General features: G+C 43.6%; 1 protein-coding gene across 1 annotated transcript in view; it reads right to left on the reverse strand.

Moving 5' to 3' along the window:
* LOC121930871 (collagen alpha-1(VII) chain-like) overlaps positions 1-4,077 on the reverse strand; it is a 178,021-nt gene extending 173,944 nt beyond the window's left edge. Inside the window, exon 1 of the mRNA XM_042467818.1 lies at positions 3,620-4,077. The gene's annotated coding sequence lies outside the window, so the exon portion shown is untranslated. The remainder of the gene's footprint in view (positions 1-3,619) is intronic.
* Between the last annotated feature and the right edge of the window lie 18,782 nt (positions 4,078-22,859).

Here is a 22,859-nt window from a genome sequence, read left to right on the forward strand (position 1 = left end):
ACCTGGAAGGCCAAAGTTTGGGAATCACCTCTGTTGTTAACTGTCCTCAAGTTGATCCCGAATCATGGTGACGCTGTGGATGAGACACTTTCAAGACTCCCTATCCTCCACTGTTCTGCTTAGGCCTTGCAAATTCATGCCTGTGAGCTCCTTAATGCAGTCCATCCACTTAGCATGCAACTGTCCTCTCTTTCTACATCCCTCCACCTTTCCTAGAATTATTATCTTTTCCAGTGAGTCATTCCATATCATGACATGACCAAAGTATGATAGCTTCAACTTTATCATCTTGGCTTCCAGGGAGATTTCAGACTATACTATTTCAATTTCTTCATTGTCTAGGTTGAATCTGTATAGATCTCCTAACTGTTTTCTTTCTTTGCATGAATGAAACCTGGAGCAGCTGGGATTGAGCTGCTTGCATTTCCGCCTTGGTTTCCAGCCTTCACAAATCCACTGTTCAATAACCAGCCCAACTTCTCGCCTTAGCAAACAGCTCCCAAGGAGGCTGTTGTTCCCCAGATATTTCCACTTCAACTTTTTCCTCTTCAAAGCCCACAGCGTCAAGCTGTCAACAAGGAGCCAAAAGATGGGTATGAAACCCACAGCCGCTCATTCACAAATCTGTTCCCTTTAGCTTGATCATCGCCATGCGCCAAGAAAGGGTCTGCAGGTTCTCAGCCTGAAAGTCCATATGGGCCTTCTTTTATTCTTTTACAATTTTCACCCATGTGTCATTGAAAAGTACAAAGCGCCTACAACCATGTCACCAGGCAGAGATGGGAAATTTTGGACGGGTTCCAGGCCTAACAGCTGGAACAAACTGCAAGAAGATCTCAGGTAAGCATATTTGGGTGTGCAAAGCTGGAGGGGATTGACAATGAGACCCAAAACCCAATGAGCCAAAATGGCATGGTGGAGGTGGATGAGATAAGTGGATTTGTACACACTTTCCCCTTTATAAAAAGAGGAATAGAGAAGAAGGAGAAAAATTGAACATGGAAGCATCTTGAAGACCACCTGATTTTTATTTCAGCATTAGCATTCATGTGTGCAAAACCAACTTCTTCAAATGAAGTTGGTGCTGTGTGCCTTCAAGTTGTTTCTGATTTATGGCGACTGCAAGGCAATCCTATCACAAGGTTTTCTTGGCAAGACTTGTTCAGATGGCTCAATGGAGGCTGAGAGAGTATGACGTTGCCCAAGGTCACCTAATGCATTTCTATGGCCAAGCAGGGAGTCAAACCCTGGTCTCCAACAATCAAACCACTAAACCGCACTGGTTCTCATAGATGGAGTACAGAGTGATATTTAGGCCTCAGGTAAAAAGCCTATTTATATAGCTGTATCCCATTCCCATAATTATATAAATATGCCTTATATCCAAGGCCTTAGTGTAGTGCCTTGAGTGCTGGACTGAGACTCTTGAGACCAGAGTTTGGTTCCCTGCTCAGCCATGGGAACCCACTGTGTAACCTTGGGTGAGTCACACACTCTCAGCCCCAGAAAACCCCATGATAAAGTCACCATAAGTCAGAAATGACTAGAAGTAATGCTACAACGGCAAGTGAAGAAGTAGGTTTATACCCATGAAAGCTCAAACTTGAATAGGTGGTATGGAGTATTTTCATGTGTTTTTGTGCATTTGGGAAGCTTTGGGGACAAAAAGTTTTTACATGGTAGATAGTTGGGCATTTTTCAAGGACTGGTAGGGGACTTCAGGATGACCTCGGTGCCCCATCATGCCCATTTGTGAGTTAGACTGCTACACTGGGGGATGTATCTACACTGTAGGAATAATGCAGTTTGACACCACTTTAATTGTCATGGCTCCATCCTGGAGAATCCTGGGATCTGTAGTTTTGTGAGACACTAGACATCTTTGGTGGAGAAGGCTAAAGACCTTGTAAAACTACAAATCCCAAGATTCCATAGATGGTGCTACAGTACTTAAAGCGGTGTGAAACTGCATCATTTCTACAGTGTAGATGCACCTTGGGACTTGAGACATCCAGATTGAAGTTCCCCCCAATTAAGCTATGAAATTCACACGAGGACCTTGGTCTAATCGCTCTTTTTCAGCCTGGCCTACCTCACAGGGTTGTTGTGAGGATAAATTGGGGAAGAGGCGAATCATAGAGTTTGACAGAACTGTTCTATTTGGTGTGTTTTCTCTAGTTTGGATTGATAGTTGACATTTAAACCTCTGTGTTCTGCTGCTGGACACTCAAGTAATGAGAAAGAACAGGGAAGCTGGGTGGAAATTTAAAAAGTCCATTCAGTGTGGGCTGCCTGTGCATCTACACTGTAGAAATAATGCAGTCTGACACCACTTTTAGTGCTGTTGTGCCATCCTATGGAATCCTGGGATCTGTAGTTTTACAATGTCTTTTGCGTTCTCTGTCAAAGAGCGCTGGTTGTTCACAAAACTACAAATCCCAGGATTCTGTAGGATGGAGCTATAGCAGTTCAATTGGTGTCAAAATTGCATTATTTTGACACTCTGAATGTAGATCCAGTTTCGGAAGGTCTTCTACATCCTGACCTTGCCCTGACTTTTTTGTGTAAGAACATCCTAAGTGAGCAAAGAATATACCTGACTAGAACTTCATACAAAGGGCATTTCCTTCTTGTTGACAAACCTGGTCTTGAATTTGACACAATTCCAGTGTTAATTCATGAAGAGGTATATATACAAACCCCAGTCTTACTAACATGATCTGATTTTGGATAGAAAACTCCCTTTTGGGGGGGCTAGGGGGCATTCTCACAATTGATTTAAAGGTTATTAAAACCTCCGGCTTTAGTTTCACCCTAAATATCTGATTCCAGAGGGCATGATCCCTGCTCCAAAATCAAATCTCACTTGCAAATACACACAGAAGAAAAACCTACAATTCACCCAGAATTCACTGGAGAAATGTGTACTTCCCAAACTGGCGAGACTGAATTTCCGTGAATTCTGGGTAATACGTCTGAAACACCTAACCACTGTGAGATCCTACAACAGTGGCCATCAACCTGCTGCTTTCCAGAGGCATTGGCCTATATCGCCCATCTTCCCAAACTGGAAGATGATGATGACAGGAACTTAGTTCAATGACTCTGGAGATGCCAGACTGGGGCACACTGGTGTGAACAAATTCTTATAATAGGAAGGAAGGAAGGATTAAACATTTTGCAAATAAAATATCATCACCACCTCTTTGCACCAAATAAACACAACTTTACTTAAAATAATACAATCATCCTATATGCTCTTTTGAAATTTGGTTACAAACTAGCCAAAGCTGAGTACTTTTAGACTACTCTTGTGTACTCACATGCCTAGCAGAAAGTCCCATTGCACCCTACAAGCCTCCTTTTTGAATACACAGGTGTGCAAGTGTGCAACTTGGTTGAACACTTGCAAGGCACAAGCTCTGCCAAGCACAATGCGGTTGACTTGCCATGCCTTACAGGGAACATGAAACCCTGTGTGCAATTCCTGTAGGACTAAGAAGTGTTCAGCATTGGCTAGATTGCACCCCCGTCTTTTAATTTCCATGGTTTGCTTCACTGGGAGACAAATAAAGAATTGATACAGGGGGTTACTAAAGGGGATTTGAACACTACTTACCTGTCTTGGGCTTGCATGCACACAAAATATCACTGGGAAAAGTGCAAAACTATAACATCAAAAAAAACTTTGAGCAGTGTCTTGTCTGGTTTTGAGGTCAAGGATTCCTCTCTGCAAGTTCTAGAAGTGACTGGATCCTTTTCGTTAAAAAACAGAAAGCCATCCAAAGTAGGCAAGCAAAGTTGCTCCTGCAACGAATCCCCAGAGGTCTCCAGCTCTTGTTCCAGCATTTACAGAAGAAAATAGCTAAAGTGAAGGTTGGAATAAAGGGGGAGAAAAATAAAATCAAACAAGAAAATGCCAGGCAAGACTAGGCAAAGTTGTGAGGCAGAAGAAAAAGAAGGAAGGGGACAGTTGTGGGAGCCACTCTCGGGGATGGAGTTCAGCCTTTTATTCCTGGGACGAATAAAATCAGTCCGACTGGCTTTTACGGGGGTCTCTTTTCTCTGTGTGATGCTTACCATGAGGAATGTGCAAGGGAGGGAGAGACGGAGGGAAGGGAGACGGGCCCCCTGTACCTCTTGGGCAAAATGCATCTTGAATAGCATGTGCAACTTGCAAGGAATTCCTAGGCAAAAACAGCCTTGTAGGAAACAGCAAAGTGAACACCTGAGAAAAGGCGAGGAATGGGTGCTAGTAGGAACAATGGAAGGAACAGGGGATGCAGAAAGAATAAGGCTCTAAGTTTCCGAACGCATGGTTCCTAAGAAATAGGTTGTTGGTTTTTTTTCAGATAGCCCTTTAAAGCCAAGAAGGGTCAAGGGTGGCCCATGACTCTCCAGGCTCTGCTTTAACCAGTTTTCCACTTGTTGTCACCTTAAGAAGTTGTTTTTGCTGTTCAAGTCATTTCCATCTTATGGCAGCCCTATGGTGAACCTATCCTGGGGTTTTCTCGGCAAGATTTGTTCAGAGATGTGCCATTGCCTTTCTCTAAGGCTGAGAGAGTGGGACTTGCCTAAGGTCATAGACTCATAGAAACATAGAGTTGGAAGAAACCCCAAGGGCCATCCAGGCCAACCCTTTGCCATGTAGGAATACATCAAGCACTCCATATGGCCATCCAAGGCAGTATCTTCCACTGTCAGACAGCTTTTACTGTCAGGAAGTTTTTTCCTAATGTTGAGGTGGACTTCTTTTCCTGCCATTTAAATCCATTGTTCCATATCCTAGTTTCTGGAGTAGCAGAAAACAAGCCCTCTTCCATTATACTCCATTGCATTCGCATCTTCAGTTTGTCCACACACATCCCTGTTCAAATTATTAGTTTTCTATGCCACTGAGCATGTCTTTGGAGGACTGTTTTGCCAATTATTTGCCCTCTTTAGGGTAGGTGGAATTGGAGAGTGCTCCTGTACCTTTAATGGTTGAGCAGAAGAGCAAATTTCAGGTGTGTTGTGTGATAAGCAACACCTGGTGAAATTGCCCCTTTTACACATCTGGTTGCCTTCTCTAGATTTCAAACTTGCAACCCTAAGGGTCAGGTAGCCCCAATCCTAAATAGTTTTTTTTAATGCATTTACAGATTGCAAATTTTATACATGCTTTTATATATATTGCAAATTTTATACACTGAGAAATTATATCTAATTTTATAACAATAATATTACAAAATTTCCCAAGTCTGTTTGCACCTCCTGCTCCTTCGTTGGTGGTGCCATTTTTTGCTATAGGGGGATCAATATTCACCCCTTGAGAGCCAGCATGGCACAGTGGTTTGTCGATTGGACTACGACTCTGGAAACCAGGATTTGATTCCTTGGTCAATCATGGAAACCCACTGGGCGCATCACACACTCTCAGCTCCAGAAAACCCTGATAGGTTCTCCTTAGTGTTGCCATAAGCTGGAAATGACTTGAAGGCACACAACAAGAATAATGAACTCACCCCTAGACATTGTTAACAGTATTGGTAATGGTAGTTTTGTGTATTATGTCATTACATCCATTGCATTATTCGCAATCGTGATTTTGCTTTGCTGCAGTACCGCACTAACACTAGGCCATTTATATGCCAGTGTGAAGATGCATATTTTCTGCCCCAAGATTGACGATCCTAGCTTCTTTTTGCTCTGGATTTTAGCCCCAGAGTGTGGCTTGATTTTGCTCCCAAACACTTTCACTTAGTGCGTCATCTAAACTTCCTGTCTTCAAAGCAGCTATAAGCTGCTTTATTTTGGCCGTGTGTTTCATCCCATGCAGAAAGCTGTTGTCTTTTGGAAGGACAATTCACCTGCTCTTAGGGCTGGCAAGACAATAGATGTTTTGAAGAATGTAGGGTTTGAGTGCATGGACCATCCACACAACTCACCACATCTTGCTCCATCTGACTATTTCTTGTTTGTTAAGTCGAAGGCTTTCATGACCGGCATTCATCATTTTTTAAGGGTTTTTCAGGCTATGTGTCCATGAACTAAAAGAGTTCATTCTTGATGTTTTGCCAGCAGCTGGAGCTGGCATCTTTGAGAGATTCTTTGAAGATGCCAGCCACAGATGCTGGTCAAATGTCAGGAATAAACTCTTCTAGAACATGGCCACATAGCCTGAAAGACCCACAAAAAACTATTTCCTGTTTCTAAACCTTAAAAAGAGTTTGGAAGGAAGGAAATTTTGGAACGATTCAGAGGTGATTAGCAGCATTTCAGTGACCAAACATCAGAATTATCTATTACCTTATTTATTTTGAAAGTTTTTTTAAAATCTCTTGAGAAACAATATGCCAGTTCTAGGCACCACGATTCAAAAAGGATGTCGACAAATTGGAGTGTATCCAGAGGAGGGTGACCAAAATGGCGAAGGGTCAGGAAACCATGCTTTATGAGAAAAGACTTAGGGAGCTGGGCGTGTTTATCCTGGAAATGAGATGGTTAAGAAATGATATGATAGAGCTCTTGAAGTATTTGAAGGGGTGTCACACTGAGGATGGAGCAAGCCTGTTTTCTGCTGCTCCAGAGACTAGAACATGGAACAATGGATGCAAGCGCCAGGAACAGAGATTCCAGCTCAACATTAGGAGGAACATCCTGACAGTAAGGGCTGTTCAACAGTGGCACACACTCCCTTAATGGAGTGCAATGAAGTCTCCTTCCTTAGAGCTCTTTAAACAGAGTCTAGATGGCCATCTGTCGGGGATGCTTTGATTGAGAGTTCCTGCATGGCAGAATGGGGTTGGACTGGATGGCCCTTGCGGTCTCTTCCAGCTCTATGATTCTAAGGAGTGGTCTCAGCTGCCCGTTTACTGGCCAGATTTGGGCCGTGACAACCTCATGCCACAGCCCTGATCTGGCCTCTGGAGGGCGCAAAAAGGAGCCACAAAAAGGGCTCCTTTTTGCAACCTCCAAGGTGCGCTACAGCCGTGGCGGCATGGCTTTATGATGCCCCTTCGACACTGTATGATGTGGATGAAGTGTCAGAGTCGCGTCATGATGGTGTATGTCTTGTGGACCTGCGCACAGCAAAATGGTGCTCTAGGATGGAGTTAGGGCATCCAGCGTGAGGACACTGCACCCTGGCTCCGCCCACAGGCTGGCACAAAGTACCAGTTTGTATCGGCCCTAAGTGCATCATGGTCCTAGGTCATTCCCTGGAACTTTTCAGCATCCTCACAGATGCATTGCACACCTTCCTTTTTTAAACATTCTTTTGGCTGAATCCAATTGTTTCCCTAAAAAGCAGAGCCCAATGTACTCTGACTTGGTGACTCTATCCTTTGAATGCTTTTGTTGGTTGCTTCTCTCTTTCTCAATCCCTCTTCTTTTTTCCTTTTTCCTCCTTCAGTGGCTTTCAAAGATGGCTGATCGCTCCATCGGTTGAAACACGCTTCCCTTGGAAACTGACCAAAAATGCTTCAAGTCCCATTTATTTTCGCATCTTGGCGGTCTTCGTTTTCCTTTGACGAGCCCCTTCTCTGACAAGTTTTGCATTCCCCTCATGGCTCCTGCCTTGTTTGGGAGAACTGCACGGGAAGAGAAATGGCAAGGAGCCAAGGAAATTTAGGCCGGGGGGAGGAGGGGGGGGAAGCTTGTGAGGGATTTTTCTGATGACTTTTATGTCTTTTTGTTGTTGTGACATGCCTTCGATGGGTTTGGGTTTTAATATGAGCCTTTAAAAAGCCATCCAAGGACCTGAGCATATTTTGGGGAATACAATTTGGCATCCTGGATAATTCCTTTGCAGTTGAGTACAATGTGGAGCGATGCCATAGAATCACAGTTGGAAGGGACCACAATGGACATCCAAACCAATTCCCTGCCCTGCAGGATTTATTAATTACTTATTGATGAATATTTCTACCCCACTCTACATCAAAAAGTCCTTGGGATGTATCATAAATAACATTAAAACAATCTTCTATTCTCTGTTACGATTTCAGGATTTTAGAAGAGTGATACAGCTGGCCCTTCATATCTGCAGATTCTTTATCCACAGATTCAGGCATCCATGGCTGGAAAATACAGAAAAAATATACCAGTTCCAAAAAGCAAACTTTGATTTTGCCATTTTGTATAAGGGTCACCATTTTACTATCCATTGTATTTAATGGGACTGGAGCACCCATGAATTCTGATATCTATGGGGAGATCTGGAACCAAATCTCAGCAGATACAAATAATAATAATAATAATAATAATAATAATAATAATAATAATAATATCCTCTCCTGCCCCCTCCCATGTATACCAACAGCCCATTTATACAAAGCAGAGGATTAAAAAAAGTTGTGTACTTTTATTACGTCCTTGGTAAGGACTTTTATCTAATTTAAAGGTTATTTTAATCATCATATTAACTTTTGAATAAACTAATGGGAGTTTGATAAGTAAAGTAAAAGAGCTGTAGGCTGAATCTGCATTGCAGAAATAATGCAGTTTGAGACCACTTTAACTGACCTGTCTTAATGCTATTGAATTCTTGGATTTGTAGTTGCTTCAGAGGAATGCCGCCACGGACACAATAAACCACAGCATGTTGGAGGTAAAGGCCACAACTTTATTAACATAACCAAGGACCAAGCCAATGCAAATGTAGGGTCGGCTCCAATGCATGAGGTCTGGATCTGTCATTCATCAGCCCAGTACTGATTGGATGAACCAAAGTTCTTGGTCACAGCCAAGCTTTGGGATGACAAGAGATTATGAGCTGCTGCTCACGCTCCATCAACCGCGTATCTACCCCTGCCCTATCTCTTGCCAACGGAGGACGCTGTGCTGGTGATGCCCCCGCAATGGCAATACCGCATCGCTCGCAGCGCTCCCCGTGTCCAGATGGACTCCCGATCCAGCTCTACGCAGCCCTGGAAACCACGCCCACCAGATCCTAGACCTATGCAACCGCCATGCAAAGTTGTGACAACAACCCAAACCCACAGAGGGAGGGTGGGTGGGTGAGCCAAGCAACAATGGCGCCGTCCTCTGATGCCTCGTGGCCTTTTGTAGGCCTGTGAACCAATGGGAGGCCGGCAAGGGGCAGCAAGGCGTGCCTCCCGGCCTCCCTCCAATCCCGGGCGGCGCCTGGGAATGACGCCGCCCAATTGGCAAGTACTTCCTCCCGCAGAGGCCGCTGGGACCTGTAGTCCCAGCAGCGTGGGAGGAAGCACCGCCTTCCCCCCTCTGGCTGAGCCAATCACGGCTCGAGCATCCCCGCGCCGGGGTTTGGAGGGCCACTCGAGCTGGAGGAGGCCTCCAGCCGTCCGCTGGGCTTCCCCCAGGCAGCAACCAGGCCGTCCCGCCAAGGCGGGCAGCCCCATTTTTGTGAGCTCTGGTGCCACCACAAACTATAAAACATGGGCCTGTTACAGACTGCCAAAATAAAGCTGCTTCAGGTCTCTTTGGAGGTATGCTGTTTAAATGATCCATGCACCCTAAGAATCTGGAAGCTGCACCAAAGCTGCACTCCAGTGCTTAGGAATGGAGTGTGGCTTTGGCGCGACTCTGGACTCTTAGGACCCATGCATCATTTAAACAGTATACCTCCAAAGAGACCCGAAGCAGCTTTATTTTGGCAGTCTGTAACAGGCCATAGGATTCTATAGGATGGAGCCATGACTGTTAAAGTGGTGTCAAACTGGATTATTTCTGCAGTGCAGACGTAGCACTTATGATGCCAGTTCTCAGAGGAAACAACTTCAGGTGGTGGAGGAGAGACAGCCGGGTGGGTTTGACAGCAGACAAGCAGCAGATTTTATTACCTGTGGTAGGAAAGAGATGAAAGTCCAGGTTACAAACAGGCCAAACACCACAAGGCTACAGAACCTGGAAATAATTACTTTTTTGAACTTCATTTCCCAGGATGCTTGTTCCCCCCCCCCTTCCTTGGAAGGCAGAATTTGGCAGTGCAGAAAAGAGATCATGCAACCATGGATTGCCAAAGCGCTATTGTGAAAAAATGGAAAAGAAATGATGCCAAACCAGGATGTTTCCATTCTCAGACTAACACATTATGATGGGGCAGAAGGCTAGTGTAAGAAAGTCCTGACAGAGTATAACTTGCCCAAGGTTATCCATGGGTTTCCATGGCCGAGTGGGGATTTGAACCCTGCTCTCCCGGAGTCCTAGTCCTACAGTAAAACCACTATACCACTTTGGTTCTCTGCTCCAGAGTTTAGTGCTTGCTTATTAAAGAAACATAACTTGTAGTTCTGAAGCTGGCAACCCATGGCCTCCCTTCTGATGTTGCAGGAATCCAACTCCCATCAGCCCCACCCGGGAAGGTCAAGGGTTGGGTTGACATGAGTTGGAATCCAACAAAACCTTGAGGTTTTGTTAGAGTCCAACAAAACCTTCTCCTGTTACACAGGATATATTGGCACCATGCCTGGCACCAATGAATGGAAGTGACAAGTTCATAAGCAGAACCATTTCAAGCATAACTCTGGTAAACATTGTTTGGGAGCAATGAACCCAAACGGGCAGCTCAGATCTTTGCCAGCTAATAAATTAGCCAGAAAGAGACATTTGCAAAAATTAGTGCGCACATTCTTCCCGACCACCTCCTCACCACAGGCTTGGGCTGTTCAAAGGCGCTGTCACAACAGAGTGCCAAAGGCTGCTCAGGCATGGAGCATTTCACCTCTAGGCCACTGGCTCCCATTTGGATGGGTCTGTCTCGGGAACGAAAGCATCCATTCACTTGAAGTAACTGGGAGACAACTTGGCATGCCGCTCCTGGCTGAGCAGTTCCAGCTCAGCACCCAAGAAGAAAAGTCTCCAAGTTAAAACAAAACCAAGGGGAGTGGAGAGGAGAGCCAGAACACTGAAAGTTGGCTGAACGACAGCCACCTTGGCCAGGAATGCCGATATCTGGTCCAAGTAGAGCATCCATATACAAAGGAGAAGAGGAAAGCCTAAGTCCTATTATGAGTCCCAGCTAAAGCCAATGAATCAATTAGATTTACCTATGTGTTGACAGCTGGTTCACTGGATCTATTCTAGTTAGAATCATAGAATCACGAAGTTTTGAAGAGACTCCAAGGACCATCTAGTCCAGGCCCAGTCTGCCATGCAAGAAGACACAAATTACTCCTGACAGATAGCAGTCCAGCCTCTGTTTAAAAACCTCCCAAGAAGGATACTCTACCATGGCTGACCAGTTCTGACCATCAGGAAACTCCTCCTGATGTTTAGATGGAATCTCTTTTCCTGTCGTTTGAATCCATTGCTCTGCATCTTAGTCTCTGGAGTAGCAAAAAAACAAGTTTGCTTCATCCTCAATGTGATGTTCCTTCAAACATTTAAACATGGTTATCTTGTTATCTCTTAACCTTCTCTTCTCCAGGCTAGATATACTCAGCTCCCTAAGCCGCTTCTCTTAGGACTTCGTGGTTTCCAGACTTTTCACCATTTTCGCCCTCCTTTGGACAAGCTCCACCTTGTCAACATCTTTCTTGAACCGTGGTGCCCAGAACTGGACAATGCATTCCGGATGAGGTTTGACCAAAGCAGAATGGAGTGGCACTATTACTTCCCTTAATCTAGACACTATACTACTATTGATGAAGCCTAGCATCATATTGATGTTCAGTCTGTGGTCTACTAAAAGACTCCCAGATCCCTTTACGTGCACAGTTGTCAAGCCAGGTGTTACCCATCCTATATCTGAGCCTTTTCTCTGCATTTCTTACATTTTTTTCCCTGCTGAAATTCATTTTGTTAGTTTTGGCCTAACTCTTTTAATATGTTAATATGTTAAGGTCAATTTGAATTTTGGTCCTGTCCTCTGGGGTATTAGCTACCCCTTCTAATTTGCTGTCATCTGCAGACTTGGTAAGCATGCCCCCATGACAATAACTAACAGAATTCCAACCCAAATGTCCAAAGCCATGACTTGAGGACCCATCTCATGGAAATTGAGCCAGTTTAGGTCTGCTTTGAAATAAGTATGGACAAATCACCAAAAAAGAGGACATAAACAAACACAGAACTGCATAGAAAGGGAATATATTAGTTTACATTCATAGATGCACATTTAGAAATAATTATTTAATCTGAAAATGCATCTAACCAGATGACCTATGTGTTGGCCCAATTTGACATCCTGGAATTCCTAGTTGTAGACTGGGCTCTCCCTTCTTAGGATTTTCATTTATTTGTTTACTTCTTTGATTTACTATATATCCCCTTTTTCCCCAGACAGGTCTCAAAGTGGCTTACAATATAAATTAGAATATCTGGGTTTGTCCTGGTGGCGCAGTGGTTAAATGCCTGTACTGCAGCCATTCACTCAAAACCACAAGGTTGCGAGTTCAAGACCAGCAAAAGGGCCCAAGCTCGACTCAGGCTTGCATCCTTCCAAGGAGGGAGCTAAAATGAGTACCCAGACTGTGGGGGGCAAATTAGCTTACTTGCTAATTAGCTTACTTGCTGTTCACTGCTATGATCTTTGGAATAGCGGTATATAAATAAAAAAAAACAAATAGATCAGGTCACTAGTATAGTAGATGGTGGGAGTGCCATGGATGTCATTTATCTGGAGGTGCAGCTACACTGTAGAAATAATGCAGTTTCATATCACTTTAAGTGCTGTAGCTCAATCCTATGGAATCCTGAGATTTGTAGTTTTACAAGCATGTTCAAAGGAGGGCGACCAAAATGGTGAAGGGTCTGGAAACTATGTCCTATGAGGAATGATTTAGATAGCTGGAGTTGTTTAGCCTGGAGAAGAGAAGGTTAAGAGGTGATATGATAGCCCTGTTTAAATACTTGAAGGGGTGTCATATTGAGGAGGGAGCAAGCTTTGTTTTCTGCTGCTCCACAGACTAGGACCCGGAACAATGGATGCAAGCTACAGGAAAAGAGATTCCACCTCAACATTAGGAGGAACTCCCTGACAGTAAGGGCTGTTCGACAGTGGAACACACTCCTTCCTCGGAGTGTAGTGGAGTCGCCTTCTTTAGAGGTCTTTAAACAGAGGCTGGATGGCCATCTGTTGGATATGCTTAGATTTCCTGCATGGCAGAATGGAGTTGGACTGGATGGCCCTTGCAGTCTCTTCCAACTCTATGATTTTATGATTCTATACTTCTACTCTGTTTCTTCTTGGAAGATCTGGAATACTCTATTTCCACGCCCAGGTAGCTGTCTCAATGGGCATCCCAAGGCCTGCTCCTGTCACCAGATGCTTTCTCTAAGGTCAGAACAAGGTTTCCATCCATGTACGTAATCATCACTGGGCACCTTTTTATGATCTCAGGAGTGAGCGACCCATGGCAGCCGCGGATGCCTCAGGTGGGTCAGTGGGACACCTGTGCAGACAGCTGTCCTGGAGTAGAAATGGCAGGCCTGATAATAGAGGGAGGTTGGGGCAGGTCTGAGTCCAGGATACTTCAGGATGCCCCCAGGGTATCATGGCCGGTGCAGACAAGGTCTTAGGCATAGGAATAGTTATCCAGCCTGCCCTGCAATTTACCCCATAACTGCCTCTCATGTAGGAATGGCTATCCAGTCTGCCTCAACCCTCTCACAGCTATAAAACAAATTAGGAAGCAGAGAAGATTCCTAACATAGCTGCCGGTGCTCAGTGAGCCTGCCGTTCTGGGGTAGAGAACCTCCTCCCCTTTTGCCTGGGCTGGTATTTTGCATTCCTCATTGCACACACCTGCATCTCAATGGAAGTGGCTGTAAAAAAAGAGAGAGAGAAACTGATTAATAGATAAAAACGCTACCTATGGCAAAGGTGACTAGAGAAGCACATTAATATCCAGGTGGTTTGACAGACAACCTAAAGATGACATTAGTCTTGTTTCATTCAAGGGGATGGAGAAAAGGGGGGATGCCTGAGGGTGGGTTTGGACTTGAACTACACCAAATGTTCAGAAGCTAACGTTTCTGCTGTTAAGGGTAGCACATTTGAGTGCTGCTAAACAGAGGGCTGCTTCAGCAGCCATTAGTAAGAGCCTTATCACACTTGACAGAAACAGGGTTTTAAAAGTAGGGGGGGAAAACACAAATGTGGGGTGTTTTTCAGATGCGTTTCCACCAAACAGCAATAACGCGAAAATAAAGCAAACAGAAAGTCAACAAAAATGACACCATTTTACTTTCGGAAAGTTCCTGAAAGCAAAAAGATGTCATTTTTGTTGACTTTCCGTTTGCTTTATTTTCGTGTTATTGCTGTTTGGAAGAAACATTGCAAATGCAGGATGTTTTTCAGACAGTTTTTTTTTCAACTTTGAAATCCTGTTTCTGCCCAGGATTCATCTAGTGTGATAAGGTCCTAAGATAAGTATTACTTAAGAAGAGATCGGAGTCAATGGCTGTTCAATAAAGCAGATGTGTTCAAATGGTTGCTCAAATAATCTTAGTGCTATAGCAGTTTGGCAACATTTGGCGGCACAAGCATGTCACAAAGCCAGTTCAAAGGGAAGGCAATGTTTTTTGCCCTCACTTGGAATGTGCAACCATTTTTGTCTTGTCTGGACCCTTGCCACTGAAAATACCATTCCATGCCATTTCAGGCAATTTCTCTTGACAACAACAACAACAAGAGTCTGGAGTGGTGGGGATGCAATATGAAGATCCAGTAGAGGATGGACTTTGATGCCACTAGAGTTGTAGCAAAGCTAAGTTTCTTCATTTTATTCAAAAGCATTGAGGGTGACAACATTCTGCCATCACTTGTATATAAACAAGGTTTACTCAGGTCATTCAAGATTTAAGATCCAGCTTCCTATTGATGACACAGACATAAAATTGTGTAATTCATACAAGGTGTTTTCTTTTTTCTAGACAATTCTAGACCATGTGCAATGGTTTTATTCAGCTGACATAGAAGCAGTGTTGCGCATGTGAGCATTGTTGTTCAGATAGTAGTGTGCAAGTATGTACTGAGATGCATGAGGACAGCCATATGCATTACCTTCCAAAGCCCATTTGTTGTGCTACATTACTATCTAGTACTGTTGTTGTTTGCCTTCAAGCTGTTTCCAACTTATGGTCATCCTAAGAGGTTCTCACACAGTTTTCTTGATGAAGCCACCAGACCATGCTGGCTTTCCCTATACTCCAGTATTGAGGTTGCATAACGGAAGTGGAATGTAATTCTGCTGGCTGTTATTTATGCTACATGGCACCACTTTAAGATCTGGACCAGTGGCTTAAAAGCACAGATGAACAGAGAAGGGGGAAAGGTGTCTACAGTCTCTGCAGTTCTTTCCAGTTTTCTCTGCCTGTTTTCAGCAGACCTTTTTCAAATCCTCAGACATCACTATGCTTACATGTAGACATTTTCAAGGGCTTGGAACACAAATGAACACAATTTCCTAGGGCATCTGACACATTCTGAACACAGGATTGGATTTCAAGCCCCCAACGTAATATGAGACATCTCAAACTCCCTTTTCCTAGAGGAGTATAGTGGTTTGAGCATTTAGACTATGACTGCGGAGACCATGGTTCAAATCATGGCTCGACCACGGAAACCCACTGGCTGACCTTGGGCAAGTCACATACACTCAGCCTCAGGAGAAGGCATTGGTAAATGTCCTGTGAATAAATTTTGCCAAGAAAACCCCATGGTAGCGTTTTAGGGTCATCATAAGTTGGAAACAACTTGAGTTGAAGGCATACAGCACTTCCCAACATGAGCTACTTTATAGGACTGTTGTAACATAAACTGGGAAGGAGGAGGTGCCTTGTATGAAAGCGGAGAAAAGACAAGCTATAAATGGAATTAATGAACAAATTATGATGGGGAGAGAATGGTTATTCGGACGAAATTGGAGAACTGGAAAGACAATGGCAACATTGTAGGATAGACATGGTCTCAAAGTACAGCTGGACTAAGATCAGTATCTTTTTGGCACATTAATCAAATATCATAAATGATTTAACAGAAAAGGGTTCCCGGAGAGTATATTCAAATGGACTCTGATAGCAGCTTGTGTGCTTTTTCAGAACTTTTCATTTCATGCCGCATCACAACAACAGAGGAGATTATCAGATGGGGGATGGAAACAAATCCCGTCCTTATCCCATCTGTGACAGCAATTGCAGAACAGACATTCACACATTTGCACTGATCTTGTCATTAAACTGTCAGTGGAATTGCATTAAAGTGTTTTTCCGATAATACAAAATGAAGGGCAAGGATGGGACAATTCCACTTCGATTACAGGACAATGGCAGGATAAGTGCAACATCATGAGAAAATCTTTTGCACGATCGTGGTCAATCGCACTTTAATGATGGGATAAGTACAACATTGAAATGAAAATCTTTTCATGATAGAGCATCTCCAGAGATGCAGAAATATGGTATATTGTGATGTGTGTGCATACCAGCCCCTTTATTGTGGTTATTCAGGAAGGATGTGACAGAGTACTCCAAAGGGAGAAGATAACCTTTTCCCCTTTCTCCTCCTAAAATTACCCACAAATCTGGGCCTATTTTGACACGTCGCACAGAGCAAAGTCATATCTGTGGCTTTCTGTTTTTTGAGTTACAATTCTCTGTCAATAATGAAGTATAACTGAGAAAGTCCTTCTTGTGGTCTCCTTTCATTGCAAGACTTTTATAATGGCAGGGAATCAGATCCACTCCTGGTCTTCCTAAGCATCAAGCCAAAGACAAGACCAGTTAAAGAAAGGCTTGTTGTTGTTGTTGTTGTTGTTGTTGTTGTTGTTGTTGTTGTGTGCCTTCAAGTCATTTTCAACTGGTCATAGAGTTTTCTTGGAAAGATTTATTTACCATTGCCTTCTCCTGAGGCTGAGAGGATGTGACTTACCCAAGGTTACCCAGTGGGTTTCATGGACAAGCTGGGAATTGAACCGTGGTCTCCAGAGTCATAGTCCAACATTCAAAACACAATGCCATGCTGGTTCACAACATGGATTCAGTTGTTCTAAATGATGATAAAGAAAATCAAAGCTTCTCTTAACGCTTTCAGATAGCCAAGTTTTGTCTTGCAAGTGGGGAGAGATATGCAATACATAATGAGGAACAGAACTCTCCAATCTTCAAACACACATCGATTGCATGTACAACAGTACAACCAATGTTTGCTCTGCTGTTGATTTAATGATATTAAATAGATTCCAAACGTTTGCAAGTGGTTCTGTTTTCTTTGGCTTTCATCTTGCTTTCTGGCACTTTGCATATGTCACATCTCTTAGATCAACCAAGGTTTCACTCTCTCAAGTGTATCATCTTTGTGACAAGTTGAAACAGCTATATCATGCAGAGAAGTCTTCTTTGGTTCTCTTACAGGTCTAGCGGGCTTGTCTTCTGGACAAATTCCAGAGAAGTATGTGTATTAGACTGCATTAGAAGTATGTACTGTAAAATCAAAGCAGCAAAGAGACTTTGAGCCCTTTGTTTATTTTATTTTATTTTTATTCCGCCTTTCTCCCAAAGTGGTACCCAAGGCGGCTTCAAAGATGCTTTTCTTATTCTGGTGCCTTCCAGATGTATAGTATCACAACTCCCATCATCCACCAGATGACCCACGGTTACGGGTGATGGAAGTTGCATCCCATCACATTGGGAGGGTTCCAGATTGTAAACGTCTGTCATAAAGGCTAAAACATTTTGTGGCATATGCTTTCATGGAGTGTGAAGCCCATTCTGACATAAAATCTTTCTGCAACCTACTTCACGATCAAAGATCCAAAAATGTGCATGAAGAAGGATTTTGTTCTAAACATGTTGCATTCAGCCTACATATTTCAGTCTCCTCTTTCCATGTATTTATCTACCAGGCTTATCTATCTGGGAGCCCTGATGGCACAGTGATTGAATGCCTTTACTGCAGCCACAACGCTAGGAGTTTGATTCTCAAGGGCTCCAAGGTTGACACAGCCTTCCATCCATTCGTAGATTTGTAAAATCAGTACCTAGCTTGTTGGGGGCAATTGGCTAACACTTGTAAACTGCTTAGAGAGTGCATAGTTTACAGATGATACATGGGTTTCCATGGCTGTGTGAGGAGTCTTCCAGAATCCTAGGTCAACCCTCAAACCCCTACACCATGCTGCCTCCTTTATTGTTGTTAGGGTTATCTTGGAAAGAGCAGTTCAGTGGAGACTTGCCATTGACTCCCTCTGAGGAGAATGTGAAGCTTGCTTGCTTCAGATCACCCAATGGGTTTCCATGGCTGAGTGGGGATCTCACTAGACAATGCAACTGTTAAATGGATTAGTAATTGGTTGACTGGCCGAACCCAAAGGGTGATCAGCAATGGCTCCTTTTCTTTATCCTGGAGAGAAGTGACCAGTGGGCTGTTGTCCTGGGCCCAGCGTTATTCAATATCTTTATCAATGACTTGGACAAAAGAATAGAGGGCATACAGTGGTACCTCGGGATACGAAATACCCAGGTTACGAAATTTTCGGGATACGAAAAAATCCCATTGGAAAACATTGTTCCGGGTTACGAATGTTTTTTCGGGTTACGAAAAAATTTTTGGTGCTTTTCGGCGCTGTTTTACACGGAATCGCGGCTTTTCCCCATTAGCGCCTATGGCAATTCGGCTTACGAAGGCTTTTCGGGTTACGAAAGCGGCCGCGGAACGAATTAAATTCGTAACCCGAGGCACCACTGTACTTATCAAATTTGCAGACAACACTAATTTAGGAGGAGTAGCTAATACCCCAGAGGACAAGATCAAAATTCAAAATGACCTTGATAGATTAGAAAGATGGAAATAAAGCTAACAAAATGAATTTCAATACCAAGAAATGTAAGGTACTGCACGTAGGTAGAAAAAAAATGAAATGCATAGATATAAGATGGGAAACACCTGGCTGAATGAGACTATGCGTGAAAGGGATCTAGGAGTCCTAGTAGACCACAAGTTGAACATGAATCAACAGTGTGATGTGGCAGCTAAAAAGGCCAATGTGATTTTAGGCTGCATCAATAGACGTATAGTGTCTAGATCAAGGGAAGTCATAGTGCCACTCTATTCTGCTTTGCTCAGGACTCATCTGGAATAATACTATGTCCAGTTATGGGCAACATAATACAAAAAGGATGTTGACAAGTTGGAGTGTGTCCAGGGTAGGGCCACCAAAATGATGAAGGGTCTGGAAACCATGCCAGCATTCTCTGAAGATGCCAGCCACAGATGCTGGCAAAACGTCAGGAATAAACTCTTCTAGAACATGGCCTCATAGCCTGAAAAACCCACAAAATACTAACAACATATGATATTGCTGTACATCAGGTTTGATTCACCATTCAGCAACAGGTTAAATAATTGTATTAACAGGATTTGCACCTATCTGGAACAGAAGCTAGATAAGATAGGTATTTGTTCTGGTCTGAGGTTGCTTTTCTCATGTGATTATAAAGTTTTGGATGGGCGCATTGTAGCTCAGCCCTGGCATGCCTCAAGTTACCAGGTTCAACCCATGGCATGGCCAGTTAAACACATTTTAGGTGGCAAGGCCTCATCCTGACAGCCAGAGTAGAACATGCTTGGCCAGGCAAGCCATCTAGTTTTATGAGATACAAGCAAAGGGAATGAATCTCCCAGTTCTACACCATGCTAACAAGCCATCTTACTTACAGGCAAACCCAAGAAACCCGTCTCTCTTCACCGGCTTTTAATGCTTTCCCCCCTCTGCCTATGAAACCCCATCCATCAAGTCACACTCACCTGCCTAAAGTGTTGAGCGATGCATCTAATTCAGCCAGGTTCTCAAAAGCAAAAAGCGCTCCAGGTGGAAGCTCTTTGAGTTCGCTTAAAGAGGTGTCAAGTTTAACAATCCCGAGGAATGAAAAAGAGGAACAAAGGAGAAAAGGGGAGGGAAGGAGGAGAGAAAGAAGGAATTAAAATGATTTCCAACCCTCCTTCCTGCCTTGACAGTCTGTTCATTACGAGAATGTTTGACTAATAATATCATCCAAGGGGCAGACAAGTAGTAACATACAGAGGCAGAGTTGGTTCTTCATGGTAGATGACATATATACACTAGATATTATATATGAGGTTTTTTTTAAAGCATGTGTCTTTGAAAATAACAGAACTTGAAAAGTTTCCTTTTTTGTACTGCAAGTCCCAGAAATTCCCGGTCAGCATGGCTAGTAGCTATTCTGGTTGAAGGATTCTGGGAGTTGTCATCCAAAAATGGAAATTTTCCATGTCTGGAAACAGAAAAATTGAATCATAGAAGAGTTGGAAGAGATCACAAGGGCATCCAATCCTCTGCTATGCAAGAACTCACAATCCAAGTACTCCCGACAGATAGCCCTCCAGCCTCTGTTTAAAAACCTCCAAAGAAGGAGACTCCACCACTCTCTAGGGCAGCATATTTCACTGTTGAACAGCTTTTCCATATGTTCTTCTAATGTTGAGGTGGACTGTCTTGTCCTGTAGTTTGAATCTGTTGTTCTGGGTCCTGTTCTCTGGAGCAGCAGAAAAAAAGCTTGCTCCATCCTCAATATGGAGTTTATCATATTGACAAAAAATCCGACTGCTCCCCAATGGGTTACAGTCAGGTTGTGGGATGCTAGTGGGAATTATTGCATGTAATTCACCGTCGATTCCATCAGGCGATTGCAGACCAGCTACAGCCCAGGTCCCAGACATGCTTCAGAAGACGCTTTTCAAAGTTGGGAACTTTCCGACTTTGAAAAGCACAGCTGAGACTTAGAATACAGTTGCATAGCAGCAGCAGTGGCAAATTACGTGTGATAATTCCTGGTAGCATCCCACAACCTGACTATATCCTGTTGGGAAGCAGTCGGGTTTTTCATCAATGCAATAATCTCCTATGACATCCCTTCAAATACTTAAACAGGGCTGTCATATCACCTCCTAATCTTCTCTTCTCCAGGCTAAACATCCCCAGCTCCCTACATCTTTCCTCATAGTGTATGGTTTCCAGACCATTCATCATTTTGGTAATATAAACCGCCATCCATATCAGCAGGCATGCCATTCACTGATTAGAGCATCCACAGATGGCCCTGCCCCATTCTCCTTAATGGCGGTGCATGCATGCACCGGGTTCAATGCCATCATTGGCAATAATGGGATTTGAGGTATTTGGCATCCACACAGGGGAGGGTGTCAAGAACGAAATCCCCATGGATAAGAAGGGCCAACTGTATGTGAAGAAAACGCAAAGTCCAAGGCAGAGGGACACACTTGTGGTTTGCTGAACTTAGAGATGCTTCAAGACTTTGATCTTTGTAAATTCCATTATGAATGGACCTGAATCTTAACTATTTATCTTTAGACCATAAATGTTGTTACCTCTTGGACTTCACATTTCATGCAACACTCATTTCGAAATCACTTTCATCAGGAGTCATTTGAGGGCCACATTCTCTGCCAGGGGCCACATGGGTTGAGCCAAAGCCAGCAGTTGGTAACTCCGAAAGTTGAAGTGGGTCATCTCACTTCTTTTCTCCCTGTTTCCACCACCCAGTTTCTCCCCATTTTAGGAGCTGGGATCTGAGCTGATCACTTGTAGGGGTTTTTTGAAATTAAGCTGTGGGTTGCATTGGCACAAGTTGCTTGTTCTGGGCTAGAATCCTGTTAATGTTTTCTGCAAAAAGAAGTAACTTCATGCATATGTTGTACTTTTGTAGACACTAAATAATATCCACATTCTGTTCACAGTTCTGTAACCAGAATTCCACAAGTGTAACTGCTGCACATGCATTGAATCAGCTGGGCATACCCATGAGCCAACATACCATTCAGCTGTTGATTCCATGCATCTACTCTAGTTGAGACTAACCAGCAAGATTCCAGCCATGCTTCTGCACATTCTTGGGGCTTGTCTACATTACATATATATCCCAAATTCCCCCTGCGTGCTGTTTACATGACACAGGCTCAAACCCCCAGATAGGCTCTGGGGTGTTTGCACAACACCTGGGCTCGAATTTGGGGTTCCACCCCTTGTTCCTCATTTAAAAAGACTTCTATTTTGCTCCAGGTTTTCCAGAAAAGCCAGAGCAAAACATGGCAACAACAGGCGGCTACCTTCCCACACAGGAATGTGAATGTCCCTGCCAAATCAATAATTGATCAGAATGGGGATTGCAGTCAAGAAACCAGAAGAAGACTAGGATTGGGAAGGCCAGCTATGAAAGAACTAGATAAGATCGTAAAGTGTAAAGATATAAAACTGAATGGCACAGTTAAGATTGTCCAAGCCATTGCATTTCCCATCACCATGTATGGATGTAAGAAATAGTGGATACAAAACAAATCAAGTAATTTGAGATTTGGTGCTGAAGAAGAGTGCTGAGAACACAGTGGATGGTCCAAAAGACAAACAAATGGGTCCTAGAACAGATCAAGCCTGAACTCTCCCTGGAAGCCAAGATGGCTGAATTGAGCCTGCCATACTTCAGACACATCATGAGAAGGCAGTGCTCACTAAAAAAGGCATCACTGCTAGGAAAGGTGGAAGTCAGTAGAAAGAGAAGACCATATACCAGGTGGATAGACTCAACCAAGGAGACCTTGCAGCACCTTTGAGAGTAACTGAAAGAAAGAAGTTGGTAACAGGAGCTTTCGTAGACTTGAGACTACTTCCTCAATGCATCAGAGGAAGCTGGCTCAAGTCTACGAAAGCTCATGCTACCAACCTCTTTCAGTTAGTCTCAAATCCTTTTGCCTACTGATATTCCAGACTAACATGGCTATGCCTTTCAATCCCAGACTAGGGAAGGCTTCTGGGAGTTGGACTCCCCAAAAGGGAACTTTTCCAAGCTCTGCAAATTCTGAAAGTGTGGATCCTGAATCTTTTCAAGAAACCCCCACAAAAACCTTCCATAGATTCTGGTGG

Source organism: Sceloporus undulatus, chromosome 5 (assembly GCF_019175285.1).
Source record: "Sceloporus undulatus isolate JIND9_A2432 ecotype Alabama chromosome 5, SceUnd_v1.1, whole genome shotgun sequence".
Taxonomy (NCBI): Eukaryota; Metazoa; Chordata; class Lepidosauria; order Squamata; family Phrynosomatidae; genus Sceloporus; species Sceloporus undulatus.